General features: G+C 43.5%; 1 long non-coding RNA gene across 1 annotated transcript; it reads right to left on the bottom strand.

Moving 5' to 3' along the window:
- Positions 1–647: 647 nt before the first annotated feature.
- LOC122455840 lies at positions 648–20,989 on the bottom strand. The gene is made up of 5 exons (XR_006274334.1): positions 20,940–20,989; positions 19,257–19,318; positions 8,895–8,973; positions 5,704–5,755; positions 648–3,704 (listed from the first exon to the last, which is right to left on the bottom strand). It is a non-coding gene; the product is annotated as an uncharacterized LOC122455840 (long non-coding RNA).
- Positions 20,990–21,564: the final 575 nt, after the last annotated feature.

Raw genomic sequence — 21,564 nt, forward strand, 5'->3', positions numbered from 1 at the left:
TTTAAATCTTCTTAAACTTTTAATCTACACAATTTTTTTTAATTCAGATTTGGTTTGAGGTTTGGACTAAGGAGCAGTTACTATAAATTCCTTTTATCTGAACTGATTAGCACACATCATAAATATAAATACATATAATCTGCAAGAAAAGGTAAATAATATCCCTATCTAGCTATCTGTTATTGCCATATATACCATCACCATGCATACTCATCTATCTATCCAGGGCTCATCACCATGGTATCTGAGCACCTCCCATTAAAATAATCGGCTCTCTGAATCTCCTCTCCTTCCCTGACAACAAGAAATGGGCTTAGGCTTTTGTTTTGTTTTTATGAATGAATCTATGAAAATTCAGCTCTCTTGTGGGACTGTCTGGATGAAGGGGTGGGTTTTACATTTGGCTCTGCATGCAGTAAGGTTAGTGATTGTTCTTAATCTTCTGGCAGTGGATTCCCAGAGACACTGTTATTCGTAGTAGACATGGCACCATCTGTACTGCATAGGTCTGTTATCTCTTTTCTGAATTTGCTATAGTCAATTATCGATTAAATTACAAATTGTATTAAAAGTAGAGTTAGAGCCCACACATGCACTTCAAAGCCAGCTGCATCTCAGATTTAAACCCAGGCTTACAGTAAATTTCTGTCTGATGGAAAACCTCTAGATTATATAATATTTAATATATAGCATAGTCATATATCTATGAAACTAAAACAAATCATGTGACTTATGTCAAATCTTATGATACAATTTCCATTCATTTTCTGATTTTACTTTTGACATATTTGTAAATAAATCAAAACTCACCTTCTTTGATCAGAAAAAGCCAGACAGAGCTTGCAGTCTGCTGGAAATGAATGCTGAATTATTTTGAATTAGGATACTTTTGAAAGCAGGCACTAGAATTATCAGGAAGGTCGGAGAAGTCCATGACCTAGTGCCTAAGAATACAGACTGCCTATGTAGTAGCTTCATGCCAGGTGGAATTTTGAGAGCAGTATTTTACACCTTGCTTTCGGGCCGTGCTGGTATTTGCACTCTGTTTGCATTGAGATAAGAGGAGGAAACATAAAGAGCTACATTTGCAAATGTGTAGGATTATGAGCACCAGGAAGGATGCCGCATAAAAACATGTGCATTTGCAGTGCAACTATGAGTACTTTCCAATGAAAAAATGCAGGCACCGCTACTTTGAAGGTGCACAGTTGCACTGCTAAGAAAATGGAGGAACATATGTGCCCAGTGGAAAATTGCACCAGCGACTAGGACAGATGCTTTGCGCTGCTGATTGAAGTGGGCATAAAATTATAGCTTAGGTTCACCTATTTGGGGCAGCACAGTTTATCTGTGGGCACATGGAAATTAGGAGTGGATGTAATTTCTTCAGCACATCTAACCTTTCCTCCTTGGACCTGAAATGGGACTCAGAGATGCATTGTCACTTGTGATTTATACAATGTACTGGAAAAAGAGCTGCTACTTTCTCTGGGGAGGAGAGGTACATTTGTGAGGTATGGTGTGCAATGCTATGAATTGCATTCAAGGAAGGATTTGAACCAGGAGTAGCACTGTCTCCTACATATGCCTCTGGGCAAAGGCCCAGACAATGATACTATCCCTAACTGGTATTCAGCCACTACACAAATGCCTGGTCGCAAAGGTCCCTTACGAAGCTAGACCTCTTCAAAAGACGAGACACATGACATGCTCCTGGGTCCTGGACCACTACAGCTGTGTGGAGGTGTCTGGTGATGATAGAACAGAACTTCCTCATGTTGCCATAGGACACCTTATACCCCAGAGGAGACTGCCATTGGAGGGGTGTGAACTACAGCACCCAGGATGTGGGGCTTGGACTAAGCCAGGAAGTTTTCTCCTGACTCTCCTGTCAGAGGATATTGTAATGACTAACCGCCCTTACAAGGGCACTCAGACAGGCCATATCAACTTCCAATGGCTAACAAGTTCCTGCATGTTCTCTGACAAAAGCCTGTAGTCTGCCAGCCTGGCCTAGTGACACATAACCCCTCAGATATAGCGTGGCTCCTGTGAGTGAGACTCACCTTGTAACTCCCATCAGGGTTCTGGGTACCCTGTGCCCATGTGCACCTCTGTAAGAATCACTTCTATAGCTACTGAGGAAGCTAACCCAGGGTATTTAAATGCTGACTGGGAGCTGATCAGCTCCTGCCCTGTTCATTGAAACTGTGCCCTCTTCATTCCCTTTCTCCATCCTCTCTGAGTTTGGCCACAATGTGAGGTGGGAGTGTGCTGCTGTTTTGTCTCTGGCTGCTGAGTGTCAACTGGCTGCTGCAATGAGGCCATGCCGGGCAGCTGGTGTTGTCTGCTCTCTAGTTCAGGCATTACAGAAGCAATTTCTGGTGCAAATATTTGTGCTGGGTGAATCTCACAGGTAGCTCTACAGTGAAGCTGTGCACAGCATCCTTTCCTGGGGCTCACCCCGTCTTTTCTTCATTCCTTTCTGACCATTGGAAGAGGTTACACATTGCACACAGGGATTCGGATATACAGTAGCAACCAAGTAAAGCCAGAAAGTTACTACCATTGAAATACAAATACATTCCGCTAGCCCCACTCCTCCATAGCTATGTTGCACCCTAGGTTGCAATGCCCCTGGAAACCTAATATTGTGGCCTAGCTCCTGTTGTGTTTGCTTTCTGAAATAGGTGGTTCCTGTTTCAAATGGCTCATGGAGGATGTAGCATTGTTCATGCTGCCAGAACAGAGCAGTGCAAACACTTGCCATGATATGTTATCTAGATATTCTGCTCTTAATGGATAAATAATGGCATGTGGATTATGCCAAGAGGGTTTAATTTATACTGACTACATTTACACTGCAAGTGAGTATATACGAGCCCAGAAACACCTCAGAGCACCCCAGAGCACAGTAAAAATGGCAACATGGGAATCTGCTTAAAAAACTGGTTTGGTCCTAGCTTGGCCAGACCTGAGGATTGGGCCCACAATTTCCAGTTCATTTGGAAAAAAAATATGATGGTCTGAACGCAGCCCCTGAAATCAGTGGAGTTACACCAGAGAGGAACATGGCTAATGTCTGTCTTTTCTCAATGAACATCAGTACTGTCTGCCGAGCTTACAGCATACATTTGTAGAATAATATGGGGGCATGTATAGGAACAGATGATATCTCTTATTAAACATTCCATTATAGCTTTTATCTAGCACAGTGTTGGCCTAATATGACAGGTTCTTCCTACTCCAGCAATTCACTAAACGTCTGAATGTATAGGTGACCCCCAGAGCCCCAGGAGTTTGACATTTGAATTTCTTGTGCACTTCACTACTGCGGAATGGACAGTGTAAAATTAGAGCTCTGGGCATTGCAGATCACAAAGCATCTGAGGGAGATAGTCATTTCAAATGCCTGGAGATTGTAGAGTGACAAGGCTTTGCTGTGAATACACTTGCACTAGTCAATAGCTTCTGCAAAGCCCGGGGATTACTTGGGTAACATGCTAGAACTGTGCAGCTTCATATAAGGCCAGAGGTAATAGTCCAGAAACTGCCACGGTGGTTGGTGATAGGCCTCTGTCACTGTGTGATCTGAGAAGCAGGTATAGAGGACAAAGAGAGTGACTAGGGTGGCAGCCAGAAGGATGGCCAGCAGCACACCAGTGAGCTGCCACAAAAGAACCAGAATCCACTTGGGGCTCAGCCTGCAGGATAAAGAGACACAAACACAGGGCACATTACACAAATACACTGACACACTGCATGTTTCACAAACACACTGCATGTTACACAAACACACTACATATTATGTAAACTAGGGTGACCAGATGTCCCTATTTTAGTCCCGATATTTGGGGCATGTTCTTCTATAGGCACCTATTACCTGCCTCACCCCATCCCGATTTTTCATACTTGCTGTCTGGTCACCCTAATGCAAACACACTGACACACTGAATGTGACACAAACAAATATGTTGGCAGGAATGTTCATGAAAATTTTTAACAACAATAGCAGGGTTATTTGTCTTAATGATTTTACCCAACTCCCACTGAAGTCTGCGGGAGACTGTCACTAATTTTAGTGGGAGCTTGACTGTCCGCTAATTGAATTTTGAACTCACTGTGGATATTTGCACCAGAAACCTGATTTTCAGGGTTACGCTCATCCTGTCAGAAGCATATACTTCTGAATCATGAATAGATTTAAGATCACAGAAGCTGCTTATGGGCAAATGGCAAAGAGACAAAGGCAAACTGTTGAAAGAATTATTCACTATGAACAGTTTGTTCAGCCCTACCCTTCTGTTAAACTCTGCCTGCTCAGACTCAGTGAGGCCAAACCTGTATAAATGGACCTGGAAAAACTGCCCTCACAGCTCTTCCTACTGGAATGGTCCACATCCTCCCCCAGGCTCAGAATGGAAATAAGACAGCATCTATGATCACCGTGGGAAAAAAATCATTCTCCCATTGATTTCACTGGGGCAGGATCAAACGCTCTAGCAGCGGTAGCAGCAATCTGCTGTCTGAGTCTTCAGATTTCGCAAGAAATTCCCGTGCCCTCAACACCACTTCTTATTGTAAGTCCACGTCTCTCAGGCTCATAGGTGGCATGTGAACTGCAGGCTGGGGGAGGCTAGTCCCCAACACCACTCCTTCCGTCCAAGGCTCCACCCCTTCCATAAATCCCCCCCACCGGCGCCCAAATCCCCTACCCACTGCAGGCCCCGGCCCCTGCCCCAGGCTAATCACCCCCCCCAAGCTCCAGAGTGCCAGGAGGGCAGGTACACAGAGCAGGCAGGAAGCAGGAGGAGGACCTGGGGGTGGAGTGTGGGCGAGGCCATGCCTGGCTGTTGGGGAGGCACAGCCTCCCCTAGCCTATGGTACCCGCTGCCCATGCTCAGGCTTGCAATTCAGCAATTCCTCCCCATCTCACTGCCTCTTTCTCCTCCCTCACTGTTTTCCCTTGTGTGTCTCATACTCTTCTCTTTCATTTCTCTCTCATTCATCCTCTTTATCCCTGTTCATTTCACACCGATTGGTAAGGTTACCTTATGGTTAAAATGATACTTTTCCCTTTTAAAAAATGGTTTACATCCTAATTTTCCCTAAGACTATTATTTTATTTAGTGTCTATATTATGAAGCACCTAGGGGCCCCAGTCATGCACCAGGATCCCATTGTGCTAGGTTCTGTAAAACCCAGAATGAAAAGACAGTCCTTGCCCCTAATGCGCTTACAGTGCAATGTCCCATTGTTTGAACTTAATGGAAGATTTAAAGCTGAAATTTTCAAAGCTGTGGAAGGGATCTGGATGCACACATTAAACTTAATAGGAATCCAATATCTAAATCCCTTTAGATAGCTTTGAAACTCTTAGGCCAAGATTTTCCCCTTTAAGGGGCCCTATCCATTAAAATTTACTCATATTAAGCAAAGTCCTTTTGTATAGACTTGGGCCCAGATTTTCAAAGGTATTTAGGTGCCTAAAGATACCAATGGATGTTTGATGGGATTTTCAGAAACACCCAGGCACCCACTAGGCACTTACCTGCATCCTTAGATATCTAAATACCTTTCAAAAGCTGGCCCTTGCTTCATTCTATTCTTTTTTTTTTAAATGTGCATATTCTTGTATGGTCATAAAAATCTTTTAAAAAGGCAGCTGTTTCATAAATGTAAACAGGAGCTTCACTAACCTACCACCAAAAATGTGCTTCCTTTGGTTCTTTTCTTTTCCTCGCATTTTGTCTTCCTGAAGATAAAGAGAATTTTAAGAGACTTAAAACACTTTAAATTGCAAATAAGCAAGCAAGAGATTGTTTAAAGGGACACTCAGGCTAACAATGATAGATTCTTTGTAATATTCTTAAAACCAAAAGTATTCTACTTATGTTTTCACAAGTGATGCCCTTTGATTACTTTTGTATGTTGCTCAAAAAAGAATAAATTTGTCTTTTTCACTTGTCTGGCCAATGGGCTCTGTGATGCCCCTTAGGTAAACACTGTAAGTCATTGTGGATAGTTCTCTGAAAAAACCCACTCAATGTGCAGCAGAAGTCAAAAATCTAACAGAATGTTAGGAAACATCAGGAAAAAGATAGATATTAAAACAGAAAATATCGTAATGCCACTATCTACATCAATGTATTCCCACACCTTGAATACCATGTGCAGTTCCAGTCACCCTATCTGAAATAAGATATATTAGAATTGGAAATGGTACAGAAAAGGGCAACAAAAACTATTAAGGGTATAGAACAGATTCCATATGAGGGGAGATTAACAAGACTCCAACTGTTCAGTTCAGAAAAGAGACAACAAAGGGGGGATATGATAGAGCTCTATAAAACCATGGCTGACATGGAGAAAGTGAACAGAGAAGTGCTATGTACCCCTTCATGTAACACAAGAACTAGGGGTCACCCAATTAAATTAATAGGCAGCAGGTTTAAAACCAACAAAAGAATGTACTTCTTCACTCAACACACAATCGTTGCCAGGGGATGTTGCATAAGAAATTTAAAAAGGAATTATGTAAATTCATGGAGGTTAGGTCTACCAATGACTATCAGGCAAGATGGTCAAGGATCCCACTCCATGCTCTGGGTGTCCCTAAGCCTCTGACTGCCACATGGTGGGACTGGATAACAGAGACTGGATCACTCGAAATTGTCCTGTTCTGTTCATTCCCTCTAAAGCATCTGGCACTGGCCATTGCCAGACATAGCATAATGGGCTAGATGGACCATTGGTTTGAATCAGTATAGCCATTTTTAATGTTTTAATGTTCTATCCCTGAGTCTTTTTCATCACTATTATAGCAGACCATAAAACCTAAGATCATGGCCACATTGTGCTAGAAGCTGTATACATATATAGTAAGACATAGTCTCTGCACCAAAGAGCTTACAGTTTAACAGATAAGGAATGATGTTATCATACCCATTTTACAGATGGGGAACTGAAGCCCAGAGAGACTCAGGGATGCAATGTCACACACGTCTGTAGCAAACTGATGAGGTACATCTCCATCCTAATCAGGAGAAGACTAAGCACTTCTCTAGGCTCATCAGGTATTAAATAAGTACACCTGAAGAGCCTGCTCCACTGGAGGAAGCAAGCTTAAAATGGAGAAGTTGTAACAGGAAGGGGAAGAAACCAGGAGGAAAACTACTGCACCCCAGGATTAGCCAACTCTTGCAACTGAGTCACCAGGAAGAAGATAGCTTGTAAACCTCCGCCACCCATAAGGACTCACCAGACCAGTTACAAGCTGATCACTGCTGGTAAGGGTTGAAGATAAACTCTGAGTCAGAGTTTAGCCATATCTAACCACCATATACAAGACACATCTCCATTCATTCTTTTAAAGGAAAACCTAGAGACTGAACACCACCTTTAATTGGAAGAACCCCCAGCTTGTGACTCCAGACAGACTGAAGTGATGTTCCCAAGTGGGAAAGGACTTTGGAAGGGGAAGAGAGACTCTGAAAATGTCCACATGGGACCTGGTAAAAACTCAGCCTATCATAAAGAACAAGGACCTGATCCCAGAAGTTCCAAGTCCCAGTTCAGTGCCCTAAACACAAAGTCATCTTTCCGTGTGACTGCACATTCAGCTATTTACTCAGATACAGATATATAGCCTTATGATCCAGTCTCCTGAGAGGTAAGTGTGCTATGAAAGCCACTCACAGTAACAGGCATGGCTGAAAAGAACTCGTTATCTGTCCTCATGAAGGCCTTTAGAGTTGAGACTCATAGCTAGAGTTGTTTGGGATTTCTTTTATGACCAATAATACTATTTTTGTCAAAATCTAAACATTCTGAAAAATGTGTCAACTTTGATGATCGTTCCTGTGGAAAAAATATATTGCAAAATGAAGAATAAAAGTTCATTTCAGAAAATTTTCATTTCATGGAATTCCAAACTTTTATTTCATATTTTACTATTTTTACATTATTTCACAACATGTCAGTAGAGATGGTAGTGTGTAATATAGTGTCAATTTGTTTCATACAACACAAAAGGGAATAAAAATAAAAAAGAAGATAAAATATTTCAATCAGTACTAAGTAACAGCTGCCCTTAATGACTTACAAAATAAAAATAATATCTTTCAACTACTAAATCATGTCATATTATGGCTTTCTGTGGTGGAAGTGAAATGTTATGAAAGAACATAGAACAAATAAAATTCAAAATAACATTTTAGAATTTTGAGATTAAAATTTTCCAATAATGAATTTTTTAAAAATTTCTGATTCATGGGACATTTAGAAACTATATGTTTTCATTCCAATTTGGAATGAAAGCAAATTTTGAAATGTCAAAATTTCCTACAGACTTGAAATTTGGAATTTTGACCTGTTTTACTTACAGCTGGCCCTAAAACAGGCATGTCTAGCTCCAATATGAACATGGAAGGAGCATCCTGATATATAAACATGAATAAGCCATATAAACATGAATCTGTCACCTCCATGGTATGTCCTCTAGGTTACAGTGGGAGTAAGTAGGGAGTAATGTAATGTAAACTGTTTAAAAAGTATTTTAAATCAGGTCTCCGCATGCATCTACAGCAGTAGTTTTCAATATGTGGTCTGCAGACTATGTTTAAGATTTCCAAAGGGGTCCACACCTCCATTTGAAATTTTTTAGGGGTCAGCAAATCAAAAAAGGTTGAAAACCACTGACGTACGGGATACATTAGTAATGCAGGTTTCCGAGTAGCAGCCGTATTAGTCTGTATTCGCAAAAAGAAAAGGAGTACTTGTGGCACCTGCAGTAATACAATAATGCGTCCATTCCTAAAGTAAAAACAAGAAACTAAAGAAAGGGTAGATTCATTTACAGTTCCTCTTCTACAGGTTAAGATAAAAGTACTTACCAACTCAGCTTTGACAATTTCAAACATCAGGCTCTTTGGGTTGATGTTCAGGATGTTACTGGGTATCCTTGGGAGAGTTCTGTAAAAATAAAAGGAACTTGATTTGTTTGAAGATTTCAATAATTATCATAACATTCAGTTGTCCGATTTGTTCTCTGTGAACATATGGATCTGAAGAGCATCATATTCTTTTCTAAAGACGATGCATTTCAACCACTTTATGAGCACTGGAAAATGGAAGAAAGGACCATAAGAAGGGACCAGATGTTAAAACCCTTCTATCAGCATGGGTACCAAGCCAGCCATGCAATGCAGTGCCATAGCAAAGCCTGGCTTCAGAGTAACAGCCATGTTAGTCTGTATTCACAAAAAGAAAAGGAGTACTTGTGGCACCTTAGAGACTAACAAGTTTATTTGAGCATAAGCTTTCATGAGCTACAGCTCACTTCATCGGATGCATTTGGTGGAAAATACAGTGTGGAGATTTATATACACATACAGAGAACATGAAACAATGGGTTTTATCATACACACTGTAAGGAGAGTGATCACTTAAGATGAGCCATCACCAGCAGCGGGGGGGGGGGGGAAAGGAGGAAAACCTTTCACGGTAACAAGCAAGGTAGGCCATTTCCAGCAGTTAACAAGAACATCTGAGGAACAGTGGGAGGTGGGGTGGGGGGGAGAAATAACATGGGGAAATAGTTTTACTTTGTGTAATGACTCATCCATTCCCAGTCTCTATTCAAGCCTAAGTTAATTGTATCCAGTTTGCAAATTAATTCCAATTCCGCAGTCTCTGGTTGGAGTCAGTTTTTGAAGTTTTTTTGTTGAAGGATAGCCACCCTCAGGTCTGTAATCAAGTGACCAGAGAGATTGAAGTGTTCTCCAACTGGTTTTTGAATGTTATAATTCTTGACATCTGATTTGTGTCCATTTATTCTTTTACGTAGAGACTGTCCAGTTTGACCAATGTTCATGGCAGAGGGGCATTGCTGGCACATGATGGCATATATCACATTGGTAGATGCGCAGGTGAACGAGCCTCTGATAGTGTAGCTGATGTGATTAGGCCCTATGATGGTATCCCCTGAATAGATATGTGGACAGAGTTGGCAACGGGCTTTGTTGCAAGGATAGGTTCCTGGGTTAGTGGTTCTGTTGTGTGGTGTGTGGTTGCTGGTGAGTATTTGCTTCAGGTTGGGGGGCTGTCTGTAAGCAAGGACTGGCCTGTCTCCCAAGATCTGTGAGAGTGATGGGTCATCCTTCAGGATAGGTTGTAGATCCTTGATGATGAGTTGGAGAGGTTTTAGTTGGGGGCTGAAGGTGATGGCTAGTGGTGTTCTGTTATTTTCTTTGTTGGGCCTGTCCTGTAGTAGGTGACTTCTGGGTACTCTTCTGGCTCTGTCAATCTGTTTCTTCACTTCAGCAGGTGGGTATTGTAGTTGTAAGAATGCATGATAGAGATCTTGTAGGTGTTTGTCTCTGTCTGAGGGGTTGGAGCAAATGCAGTTATATCGTAGAACTTGGCTGTAGACAATGGATCGTGTGGTATGATCTAGATGAAAGCTAGAGGCATGTAGGTAGGAATAGCGGTCAGTAGGTTTCCGATATAGGGTGGTGTTTATGTGACCATCGCGTATTAGCACCGTAGTGTCCAGGAAGTGGATCTCTTGTGTGGACTGGTCCAGGCTGAGGTTGATGGTGGGATGGAAATTGTTGAAATCATGGTGGAATTCCTCAAGGGCTTCTTTTCCATGGGTCCAGATGATGAAGATGTCATTAATGTAGCGCAAGTAGAGTAGGGGCATTAGGGGACGAGAGCTGAGGAAGCGTTGTTCTAAGTCATCCATAAAAATGTTGGCATACTGTGGGGCCATGCGGGTACCCATTGCAGTGCCGCTGATTTGAAGGTATAGATTGTCCCCAAATGTGAAATAGTTATGGGTGAGGACAAAGTCACAAAGTTCAGCCACCAGGTTAGCCGTGACATTATCGGGAATACTGTTGCTGACGGCTTGTAGTCCATCCTTGTGTGGAATGTTGGTGTAGAGGGCTTCTACATCCATAGTGGCTAGGATGGTGTTTTTAGGAAGATCACCAATGGACTGTAGTTTCCTAAGGAAGTGAGTGGTGTCTCGAAGATAGCTGGGAGTGCTGGTAACGTAGGGCCTGAGGAGGGAGTCTACATAGCCAGACAATCCTGCTGTCAGGGTGCCAATGCCTGAGATGATGGGACGTCCAGGATTTCCAGGTTTATGGATCTTGGGTAGCAGATAGACTACCCCAGTTCGGGGTTCTAGGGTTGTGTCTGTGTGGATTTGTTCTTACCCTCTGATCCCACTGAGAGTTACCAAAAGAAACTACAGCATTTGCTCAAGAAACTCCCTGAAAAAGCACAAGAACAAATCAAATCAGCGGCACTGCAATGGGTACCCGCATGGCCCCACAGTATGCCAACATTTTTATGGCTGACTTAGAACAACTAACACCTACTACAGGACAGGCCCAAAAAAGAAAATAACAGAACGCCACTAGCCATCACCTTCAGCCCCCAACTAAAACCTCTCCAACGCATCAGCAAGGATCTACAACCAATCCTGAAGGACGACCCATCACTCTCACAGATCTTGGGAGACAGGCCAGTCCTTACTTACAGACAGCCCCCCAACCTGAAGCAAATACTCACCAGCAACCACACACCACACAACAGAACCACTAACCCAGGAACCTATCCTTGCAACAAAGCCCGTTGCCAACTCTGTCCACATATCTATTCAGGGGATACCATCATAGAGCCTAATCACATCAGCCACACTATCAGAGGCTCGTTCACCTGCGCATCTACCAATGTGATATATGCCATCATGTGCCAGCAATGCCCCTCTGCCATGTACATTGGTCAAACTGGACAGTCTCTACGTAAAAGAATAAATGGACACAAATCAGACGTCAAGAATTATAACATTCAAAAACCAGTTGGAGAACACTTCAATCTCTCCGGTCACTTGATTACAGACCTGAGGGTGGCTATCTTTCAACAAAAAAACTTCAAAAACTGACTCCAACGAAAGACTGCGGAATTGGAATTAATTTGCAAACTGGATACAATTAACTTAGGCTTGAATAGAGACTGGGAATGGATGAGTCATTACACAAAGTAAAACTATTTCCCCATGTTATTTCTCCTCCCCACCCCATCCCCCCACTGTTCCTCAGATGTTCTTATTAACTGCTGGAAATGGCCTACCTTGCTTGTCACCATTAAAGGTTTTCCTCCCCCCCCCCCCCCCGCTGCTGGTGATGGCTCATCTTAAGTGATCACTCTCCTTATAGTGTGTATGATAAAACCCATTGTTTCATGTTCTCTGTGTGTGTATATAAATCTCCACACTGTATTTTCCACCAAATGCATCCGATGAAGTGAGCTGTAGCTCACGAAAGCTTATGCTCAAATAAACTTGTTAGTCTCTAAGGTGCCACAAGTACTCCTTTTCTTATAGCAAAGCCTGCAGATGGAATCTCTTTCTATGCCCTTTTTCCCATCCCTTTCTTACATTCTTTCATACATTTTCCCATCCCTTTCTTACATTCTTACATTATCTTTCTGAAATTTCTTACATTCCCTTTCTTACATACAACAGTGTGCCTTTGTTGCCAAGAAGGCTAACAATATTTTGGGCTGTATAAGTAGAAGCATTGCCAGCAGATGGAGGGACGTGATCATTCCCCTCTATTTGGCATTGGTGAGGCTTCATCTGGAGTACTGTGTCCAGTTTTGGGCCCCATACCACAAGAAGGAGGTGGAAAAATTGGAAAGAGTCCAGCGGAGGGCAACAAAAATGATTAGGGGGCTGGAGCACATGACTTATGAGGAGAGGCTGAGGGAACTGGGATTCTTTAGTCTGCAGAAGAGAAGAATGAGGGGGGATTTGATAGCTGCTTTCAACTACCTGAAAGGGGGTTCCAAAGAGGATGGATCTAGACTGTTCTCAGTGGTACCAGATGACAGAACAAGGAGTTGCAGTGGGGGAGGTTTAGGTTGGATATTAGGAAAAACTTTTTCACTGGGAGGGTGGTGAAGCACTGGAATGGGTTACCTTGGGAGGTGATGGAATCTCCTTCCTTAGAGGTTTTTAAGGCCAGGCTTGACAAAGCCCTAGATGGGATGATTTAGTTGGGGATTGGTCCTGCTTTGAGCAGGGTGTTGGACTAGATGATCTCCTGAGTTCCTTTCCAACCCTGATAATATATGATTCTAAGGAAACTCTTCCCTATCTGACTAGAAATTCGAATGTTTGGTCTCAAGCTGTAGGTGAAATTATTTGCAAAGTTTGCAGAATATCATGCCTGAAAAAGGTGTTATCCCTTTCATTTTGCTCACTCACACTCATGGATTGTGTGTTTGTAGAATTTCAGCGTTGTTATGGACTCAATCAATCAGAAGGACTAGAGACCTCTATAGCCAAAGTCAACTACATCCATAGCCCACTGCAGACAGTGGAAAGACTCTTGCTGATTTCAGTGGATTTTGGATGAGACAGAGTCCACTGGTCCTGTGACAAGTAAAGCCAAATCCTTTGTGGTCACAGCAGATTGAATTCTATCTAATACACTGCCATGATCACAGCTACGTCCATAGTTTGTCATACAAGTGAGTTCACAGATAAATTCTTCAGGGCCCCAAGAAGGCAGATTAATCTGTTATCACAGGCTAGAGATGATAAAGTCCTCTTTCTATTTTGAGCTCATATAATTTCAGGAACATTTTAACCATGCAGGACCAAGAGGAGTACCTGGTCCAGCACATTCTGGACTATTGCTGAGTCTGGGGAAGACTCTGATATCTGATTGGCTGGGAGGGATTCAGCTCAGAGGAGCATTAGTGGAAACTTGTGGAACATGCCCAGGTCCCAGACCTCCTGTATGCCTTCCACTGGGCCTACCCTGAGAAACCCAGCCTGAGGTCTTCTGGGAGATGACCCTGAAAGGAGTGCTGACAGGGACCAGACTAGCTAGGACCAGCTGCTGGCCTGCTCCCTGACTAATTTTGCTTCTAGGCAACCAATGAGCCCAGCTGCAAGGCCTTGGGACTGACGGAGTGGCCACAGCGCCTGATCGTCTTCTGGTTTAGCAGCCCTGCCTACAAGCCTGGCCACCACAGCAGATCAGCGGCTGTTCTATGCACAGCATGCCGGCAGCTGTGCTTGCCCTTGTTCCAGTCCTTGCTCCCCTCCATCTTCAGACTTCTAGCTTCAATCTCTGGTTCTGCCTCTGGCTTATGACTCTGGTTTACCTTCCAGCTCTGGCATTTGGCTTCTGGGTCCCTCCGGTACTAATCCTCAGCTCATTTCCTAGACTCTGCCCCACCCTGGATCCAGCTCTAACTGGTAAGTCACACTCTCACTGCCATCACTAGACCTGACTGCCCATGACCTGGTCAGCTACAGCAACAGGGCTCTGGCTTGTATGTGGAAACCTGAAGTTCCCCATTGCAGAATCTCGCTGCCCAAAATACTAGCAGAGAAGACCCTGCATTCGCTGCCTCTAGAACTGCTCTGAACCCACAGATGCTGAGAGCTTCATTCAAGTCTGAATTACCTCAACCAAAAAAATAAAAATGAGTTCACAGAAGTGAGCACTCATATTGGCTACACAATGGAGTGAAGCTTTGCCAGCTTGAGCAGGTCACAGCCTGGGAAGTCATGGATGTTACAGAAGAAGCAAAGAGCCTCTCCTTTATGTCTAGCACAGCCATGGAAGAAGATTTCAAACACTCTTCATGTTGTAACTGATCAGTTTCAGCTCAGGAATTTAACCACATAGTATCCTGTGTACAGTAATCCTTTTCTGAGCCTCTGAAAGCTATCTGTATTCATCAGCGTCTGAGGATGGGCCAGTAAAATGGGTCTCGTATCCCAGTGGGAGACATGCGCACAAACATCAAACTGAGGGAGGCAGTGGTCAGTCCATGACAAATATATCATCTTCCTCTTCTCACAGATGAGAGTATCCTCTCTGGATTATCAGACATTTCCAATATCACCCAAGAGTTCATGCAGGGTTGTAGGGAATATATTGTGTGAAGCTAATTCATAAAATAGGAGTGAATGTTCCTGTGTTCTGCTTAGCAGAGGAAATTCACCAACAATAAATAATAGATAAATAAATAAATAAACACCCAATGCATCCAGAATGGAGAAAAATGTGGTACCTGCCATCTCTTCTAGGTGTCCATATCTAGTTGGCATATGACGACATTCCCTTATAATGCTGGCATCTGGTTCCTTGGGATCCTAGCACAAGCGCAGATATCTCACTGGTTTTCTCCTATCACGATGCAGGGTGGGATTTCCAAAAGCTCCCAGCCTTGATCTAACATTGTTCCCATTGAAGTTAATGGGAGTTTTGCCCCTGACCGCAGAGTATAGCCATTGCTGAATATGTTTGAAACTTGCACCCTGAGTGTGTTACTGTTGGGTAGGGTACCCAGGCACTCATTTGCAGGTTCCTTAGCCCTGTCATTTTCATCCATAGATATGCTGTTCTCTTTGTAGTCTGCTCTGAGAGACACGCTTACTTTCCAGAAGACATTTATGACAGATTATACTTCTTTCTTTCCAGTTATTTTATCTATTATTAATATCTTTCCTCTTGTAAACACTGCCATGTGTTTTGCCACAAAGGCTGTGATGTTTTCTGTCAAGTCTCCTGGTATAAGAATGTATATTTCAGTCCTAATGGCTTGATTCCAGTTGTAACGAAAGGTGTTCTGTCCCCTAGCACAGTCACAAGGCATATTTACTTTCCATTCCTTATGCCTTAAACTGAGGCTGTTGTACAGCACAGTAGTGGGATATTGGTCTTTTTCACTAATGGAGGTTACTTTTGCCGTGATGCACCACAGCTATTCAGGGTGCTGATTTTAACACTGGTGAACCCTTTATATGCATTTTGTGGGTCATTAGCGATATGTGTTTTAATCCCCACTGTTTAGATAGGGAACTGAGCCCCAGAGAGATTAAGTAAACTGCCCTCATTATATTGCAAATAAAGGGCAGTATTGGGAATAGAATCATAAAAATGTAGGGCTGGAAGGGGCCTTGAGAAAATCATCAAGTCCAGCCCCCTGCACTGTGACAGGACCAAATAAAAGTAAATGATCCCCCATAGTTGTTTGTTCAGCCTGTCCTTAAAAACCTGGAATGACAGGGATTCCATAACCTCCCTTGGAAGCCTGTTCCAGAGCTTAAGTACCCTTAGAGTTAGAAAGTTTTTCATAATGTCTACCTAAATCTCCCGGGGGGGGGGCTTCAAGGAACGCAGGGAGTTGGATGGGGAAGGAGTCCCCGGGGGACGGAGGTGGGCCACGACCCCCTCGTGGGGTGAGGAGGGAACCGGTTGTTAAGATTTTAGCAGCTCATCACTGCTGTTATCAGGTCCCCCCTCAGTCTTTGTTTCTCAAGACTAAACATGCCCAGGTTTTTTGTTTTTTTTTAACCTTTCCTCTTAGTTCAAAGCTTTGATCTTTCTGTTGCTCTCCTCTTCACTCGTTCCAATTTGACTACATCTTTTCTAAAATGTGGTCCCCAGAGTTGGACACATACTCCTCTGTCACCCCCAGATCCCTTTCAGCAGTACTACCACCTAGCTAGTTACTCTCCATTTTGTAGATGTACACTTGATTTGTCCTTTTTAAGTGAAATACTTTATACTTATTTGCTTTAAGTTTCATTTTGTTGAATTCAGACCTGTTTTGCAATTAATCAAGGTCCTTCGACTTCTAATCCTGTCCTCCAACGTATTTGCAACCCCTCCCAGCTTGGTGTCGTCTGCACATTTTATAAGCATACTCTTCACTCCATTATCCAAGTCATTAATGAAAATATTGAATAGTACCAGACCCAGCACTGACCCCTGTGAGACTCCACTAGGTATGCCCTGTCAGTTTGACTGCAAACCATTGGTACCTATTCTTTGAATACAGTCTTTCAACAGTTGTGCACCCACCTGATAGTACATATAGACCTACTTTGCCTAAGAGAATGTCAAGTCTCCTCTCTCTCTCAGCCCCTCTGCTTTAAACCCTTGGCAATGATACCTCCTGCTGCTGTTTTTCCCCATTGCCAGTCAGCAACTATCTGCACATTCACTTCTGCGATTCACATACATGTCTAGATTCCTGCCCTTTTATAAGGTTTTGGTGCCGTTCCTTGCACTGACTCTTCTCATTAGGGAGGTTTTTTTTCCACATCTTGCTGAGTAATAACCTCACACAGAGCATCTCGGCTACCATCTTTACATCTGTAAGATTGCCTGTCCAGAGACTTGGCAGATCTGTAAAGCTTTCTCCGACTCCGAATTTCTCAGCAAATGCTCAGACTGCACCTTCACAGCTCACGACCAACCTATCTTTAGTTGCGGATTTTCTATATTACATTTTTAATGTTTTTATAGGGTATAAAGTCACACAAGACAATCAAAGAGACAGAGCAAATTTAGGGGTTGCCTGCAATAGGAGGTTGAACTCAATGACCCAGGAGATACCTTCCAGTCCTGTGTCCTAAGTTGCTATATCTTTCCTGTGTCTCCCTGTTATAGGAAAAAAGATGGATAGAAAGACAAAGGTCTAGAAGAGAACAAGAAAGTGCCATGTATCTACCACAGAGACTTCAGCACAGAAGCAAAAGTGAGTGGAAAACAAAAGAAAATTAAAAGAACAAAGAGGAAGAGGTTAGACGATTATAACAAGCCAGCCAGTGTATTGCTTATCAGCCATGCTTGTATGTTAAGTACAGTTTTTCAATGTTACACAAAGAAAGGCAATGATTAGTTTTCAGCTAAGAAATATAAAGACCTCGGTCATGACATTTTTAAAATTCTTGCTATTGTTTATATGTGAGTTATCTCACAGGCTGCCATTTCTGATAAATCTTTACATCAATCTTGGAAAACGAACCGGATTTCCACCTTGGCAAGATAAACCATTTGGCTACGACTATAGCCAAACACAGTTAGGAAATACTGACTCAGTGCTTCTTGTGACACCCTGCTGCAGTTGGAGGAGAAAGTATTGGATAGTACTTCCCACATACACACACAGCCTCTCTTTTTCTTTATCTTAGTGGTTTCAGGATCAAGTAGATACATTTCTTGTAATGCTGACATGACACCCCGGATGGTCTGGCAGCAGGGGGAATTGAACCTAATATCTAAAAGCATGAGTCTTTATGGAACCCAGATTGTTTAGCTCAAACACAGCCATGGACTCATCAACCTCTATACATGGTCTAACCACTAGAGGGAGAGTGAGCCACACGGTGTTTACATGGGTTAGAAAAGTAATGTCTGAGCTCAGTCTTTTTCTAATGAGACAGAATATTTGTACATGTAGTGGGACTATTTAGGCCTTGTACATTCCAAGACACCAGTACAAATGGGTTAGCCATAACTGGTGGAGGGATTTGTCCATGCTGCAGGACATTTATCTGCAGGTGTAATAAGCAGAGGTACCAAGCAGGCCTTCTGCGACCCCACCCCATCCAGCCATCAAAACAGAAAGCCAGGAGGATGGGGTTAATGAAGCTTAGGCCCCATGTGATTACAAGTGTCAACAAACTAAAAAGATAACAAGTGATGTAAGAGGAAGAGGAGACAAATACATGCTACCATGGTACAGTCCTAGGCCTGCAAAAGTCACCAAGGAGGGTAGCTTGGGGAGAAGAGAGAAAGAGCTCAGGAGAACTCAAGTAGAAGCTGAGGAGGTTCTCCTAACATTATCAAGAAATAGGCTGAGTTGAGAAATGTGGCTGATGGAAATGAGCCTATGTTTCTTTGACAACCCCAGCCATTTATCGTGATGGACTGCAGAGCTACCTGTGCTGATATCTAAAAGTCTCTGGTACACCAAGTGATATGGTCTCTTTAATAGTGCAGTGGAGTTGTAGTCTCACCTGCCAGTGTGAGAGTCCGGGCAACAATCCTGGATAGAACACAACTGAATAGGCGTTTGATAGTCTTATCCTATCTCCCGTTAGAGCACATCACGAAATCACCCTGCAGTTAAGAAGTCTGTTTGAGAGAGGCCCAGTATCCGTACAGGAAGCATAACTCAGATTACGACTGTGGTGAACTGAAAGAGCTCTGGTAGGCGCTTGTGCAAGAACTACCAGGTTACGCTTGACTCAGACCAGGCTCTTAACCAGTCACTTTCTTGAGCCTTTGCAGTATTGAGTACTTATAATTTAAATTCCTTACACTGACTTCCTCTCAACTTTGCATACAATACTACTTTTCCTCAGGTAATGCTTATCACTAAGACATTGGCCATAAAAAGCTTTGCTTTGCACCCAGGAGACTTACCGAGCCTTCTCCTCAGCAGCTGAGAGCTGATCCTGAAGAGACTTCTCTTTATTCTGAAGAACCTTAGAAATAGCAAACCCATTAAATCACCTTTGCTTGGGTTTCTGTTTCATGTGTTTTATATCTCAGCAGTTTGATTTTGTTCCATAAGATGCTGAGGGTATTTTCCCTACAGATCTGCTTCAAGAACAAGTTGGTTGCATTGGCTGCCAAAGTGAGGGTAAGCAAATGAATCAGACAAAAGACTAAATTCAGTGAACCCACATCACTACAATTTGGATTTGGCAACAAGTAGCAGTTGTTCAATATATGACAGTGTGGTACCCAGAACTCTGCCAAGGCAGTTCTTTGTGAAACGAAATCAGCATCCCATGGCTGCAGGCTGCTCCTGGGTTCAGTATTGTAGCTTCAAATATAGTATTATTTCTGAGTGCAGGTGCACTCACACAGACCTTCAAAATGGCCATAATTGTCATTTCACCACCTATTTGCCAAAATGTACCAAAGTATGTCCTAAACCACTGGTGCGCTGAGAAATTTTTCCTGTGGTATGTTCTGTCTGTTCCTGTGGAGCCATCCCTGCTGCTGCTGCTGGCTCTAGTGCCTTGCCCACCCAGTCTGGGCCATGCTCATCCCCAACCTTCCAGCCCTGCCCATGCAGGTGCAGTGTCACTCCCCATCCCAGAAAGGGGACCCAGGCTGCTAGAAGCGGGAAGGCTGGGCAGATCACTGGGGGGAATCATCCAGGTGCAGGAGTCAGCTCCACAGCAGCAGTGAAGAGTAGCAGCACTGGCTCCCCCACTGTCCACTCAGGTTTGGCACCATGGCCCTTCATTATGATAGGAGGGTGGCATGGCCAAAATTGAGTGAGTGATGTTGTGACCTGGTCCCCGGGGATTTTGCCGACACTCAGAGAGGCCCTGCTGCCCCTCCCTGAGTGGTGCTGTGACCCCAAGCATCAGGTTGCAATGCCACCCACTCAGTTTTGGTTCCATGGCACCTACGTCATGATGGGCCAGTGGGACAAACCTGAATGGGCATTAGGGTGGAGAGCGCTGCTTCTCCTTGCTACTGCGAATGGTAAGGACTGTACATAAGGTGCACCACTGCAGGCACTAATGTTCTACACACTCAGGACTCGACTGTGCACATAACTGTGATGGGGTGTCTACCCCACACTCACCCTGCAGGGTTTTATGCAGGCCTGTCAAGGTTCCTTTCCCACTCTGAACTCTAGGGCACAGATGTGGGGACCTGCATGAAAGACCCCCCTAAGCTTATTCTTACCAGCTTAGGTTAAAAACTTCCTCAAGGTACAAACTTTGCCTTGTCCTTGAACCCTATGCTGCCACCACCAAGCGTGTTAAACCAAGAACAGGGAAAGAGCCCTCTTGGAGACGTCTTCCCCTCAAAATATCCCCCCAAGCCCTACACCTCCTTTCCTGGAGAAGGCTTCATAAAAATCCTCACCAATTTGCATAGGTGAACACAGACCCAAAACCTTGGATCTTAAGAACAATGAAAAAAGCAATCAGGTTCTTAAAAGAAGAATTTTAATGAAAGAAAAAGTAAAAGAATCACCTCTGTAAAATCAGGATGGTAAATACCTTACAGGGTAATCAGATTCAAAACATAGAGAATCCCTCTAGGCAAAACACATTTCTAGCTAGATTGCGTACTAACTTTTTACAGGAGTTCTGAAGGGCATTCCTGATCTGTTCCCAGCAAAAGCATCACACAGACAGACAGACCCTTTGTTCCCCCCCACCCTCCAGCTTTGAAAGTAACTTGTCTCCTCATTGGTCATTTTGGTCAGGTGCCAGCGAGGTTATCTTAGTTTCTTAACCCTTTACAGGTGAAAGGGTTTTGCCTCTGGCCAGAAGGGATTTTATAGTTCTGTATACAGAAAGGTGGTTACTCTTCGCTTTATATTTATGACAAGGCCAGGTGGGCCAATTAACAAATTAGGCAGCTGATTAAGGAGGCTCACCTGGGCAGGAATAGGTGAGGCCTACAAAGCCCAGGAGTTGAAAACAGAAGCTGCTGGGAAAAGGCAGATGCTCCCAGGAGAAAAGGAAGAACAAGTGGGGAATGCAGGCTGTAGTCACTCCCTGGGAAGAGGGTGGAGGCTCTGGGAGCTGATAGACCCAGGAAGATAAGGGGAACCAGTAGTAGGAAGTAGCCCAGGGATAGAGCAGTGAGGCCAGAGAAAGACCTGAGGGCCCCTGGGCTGGAACCTGGAGAAGAGTGTGGGCCCGGGTTCCCCTATCAGCTACTTGGCGAGTGGCACTGAGGCAGTGAATGAGAA

Source organism: Dermochelys coriacea, chromosome 9 (genome assembly GCF_009764565.3).
Source record: "Dermochelys coriacea isolate rDerCor1 chromosome 9, rDerCor1.pri.v4, whole genome shotgun sequence".
Taxonomy (NCBI): domain Eukaryota; kingdom Metazoa; phylum Chordata; order Testudines; family Dermochelyidae; genus Dermochelys; species Dermochelys coriacea.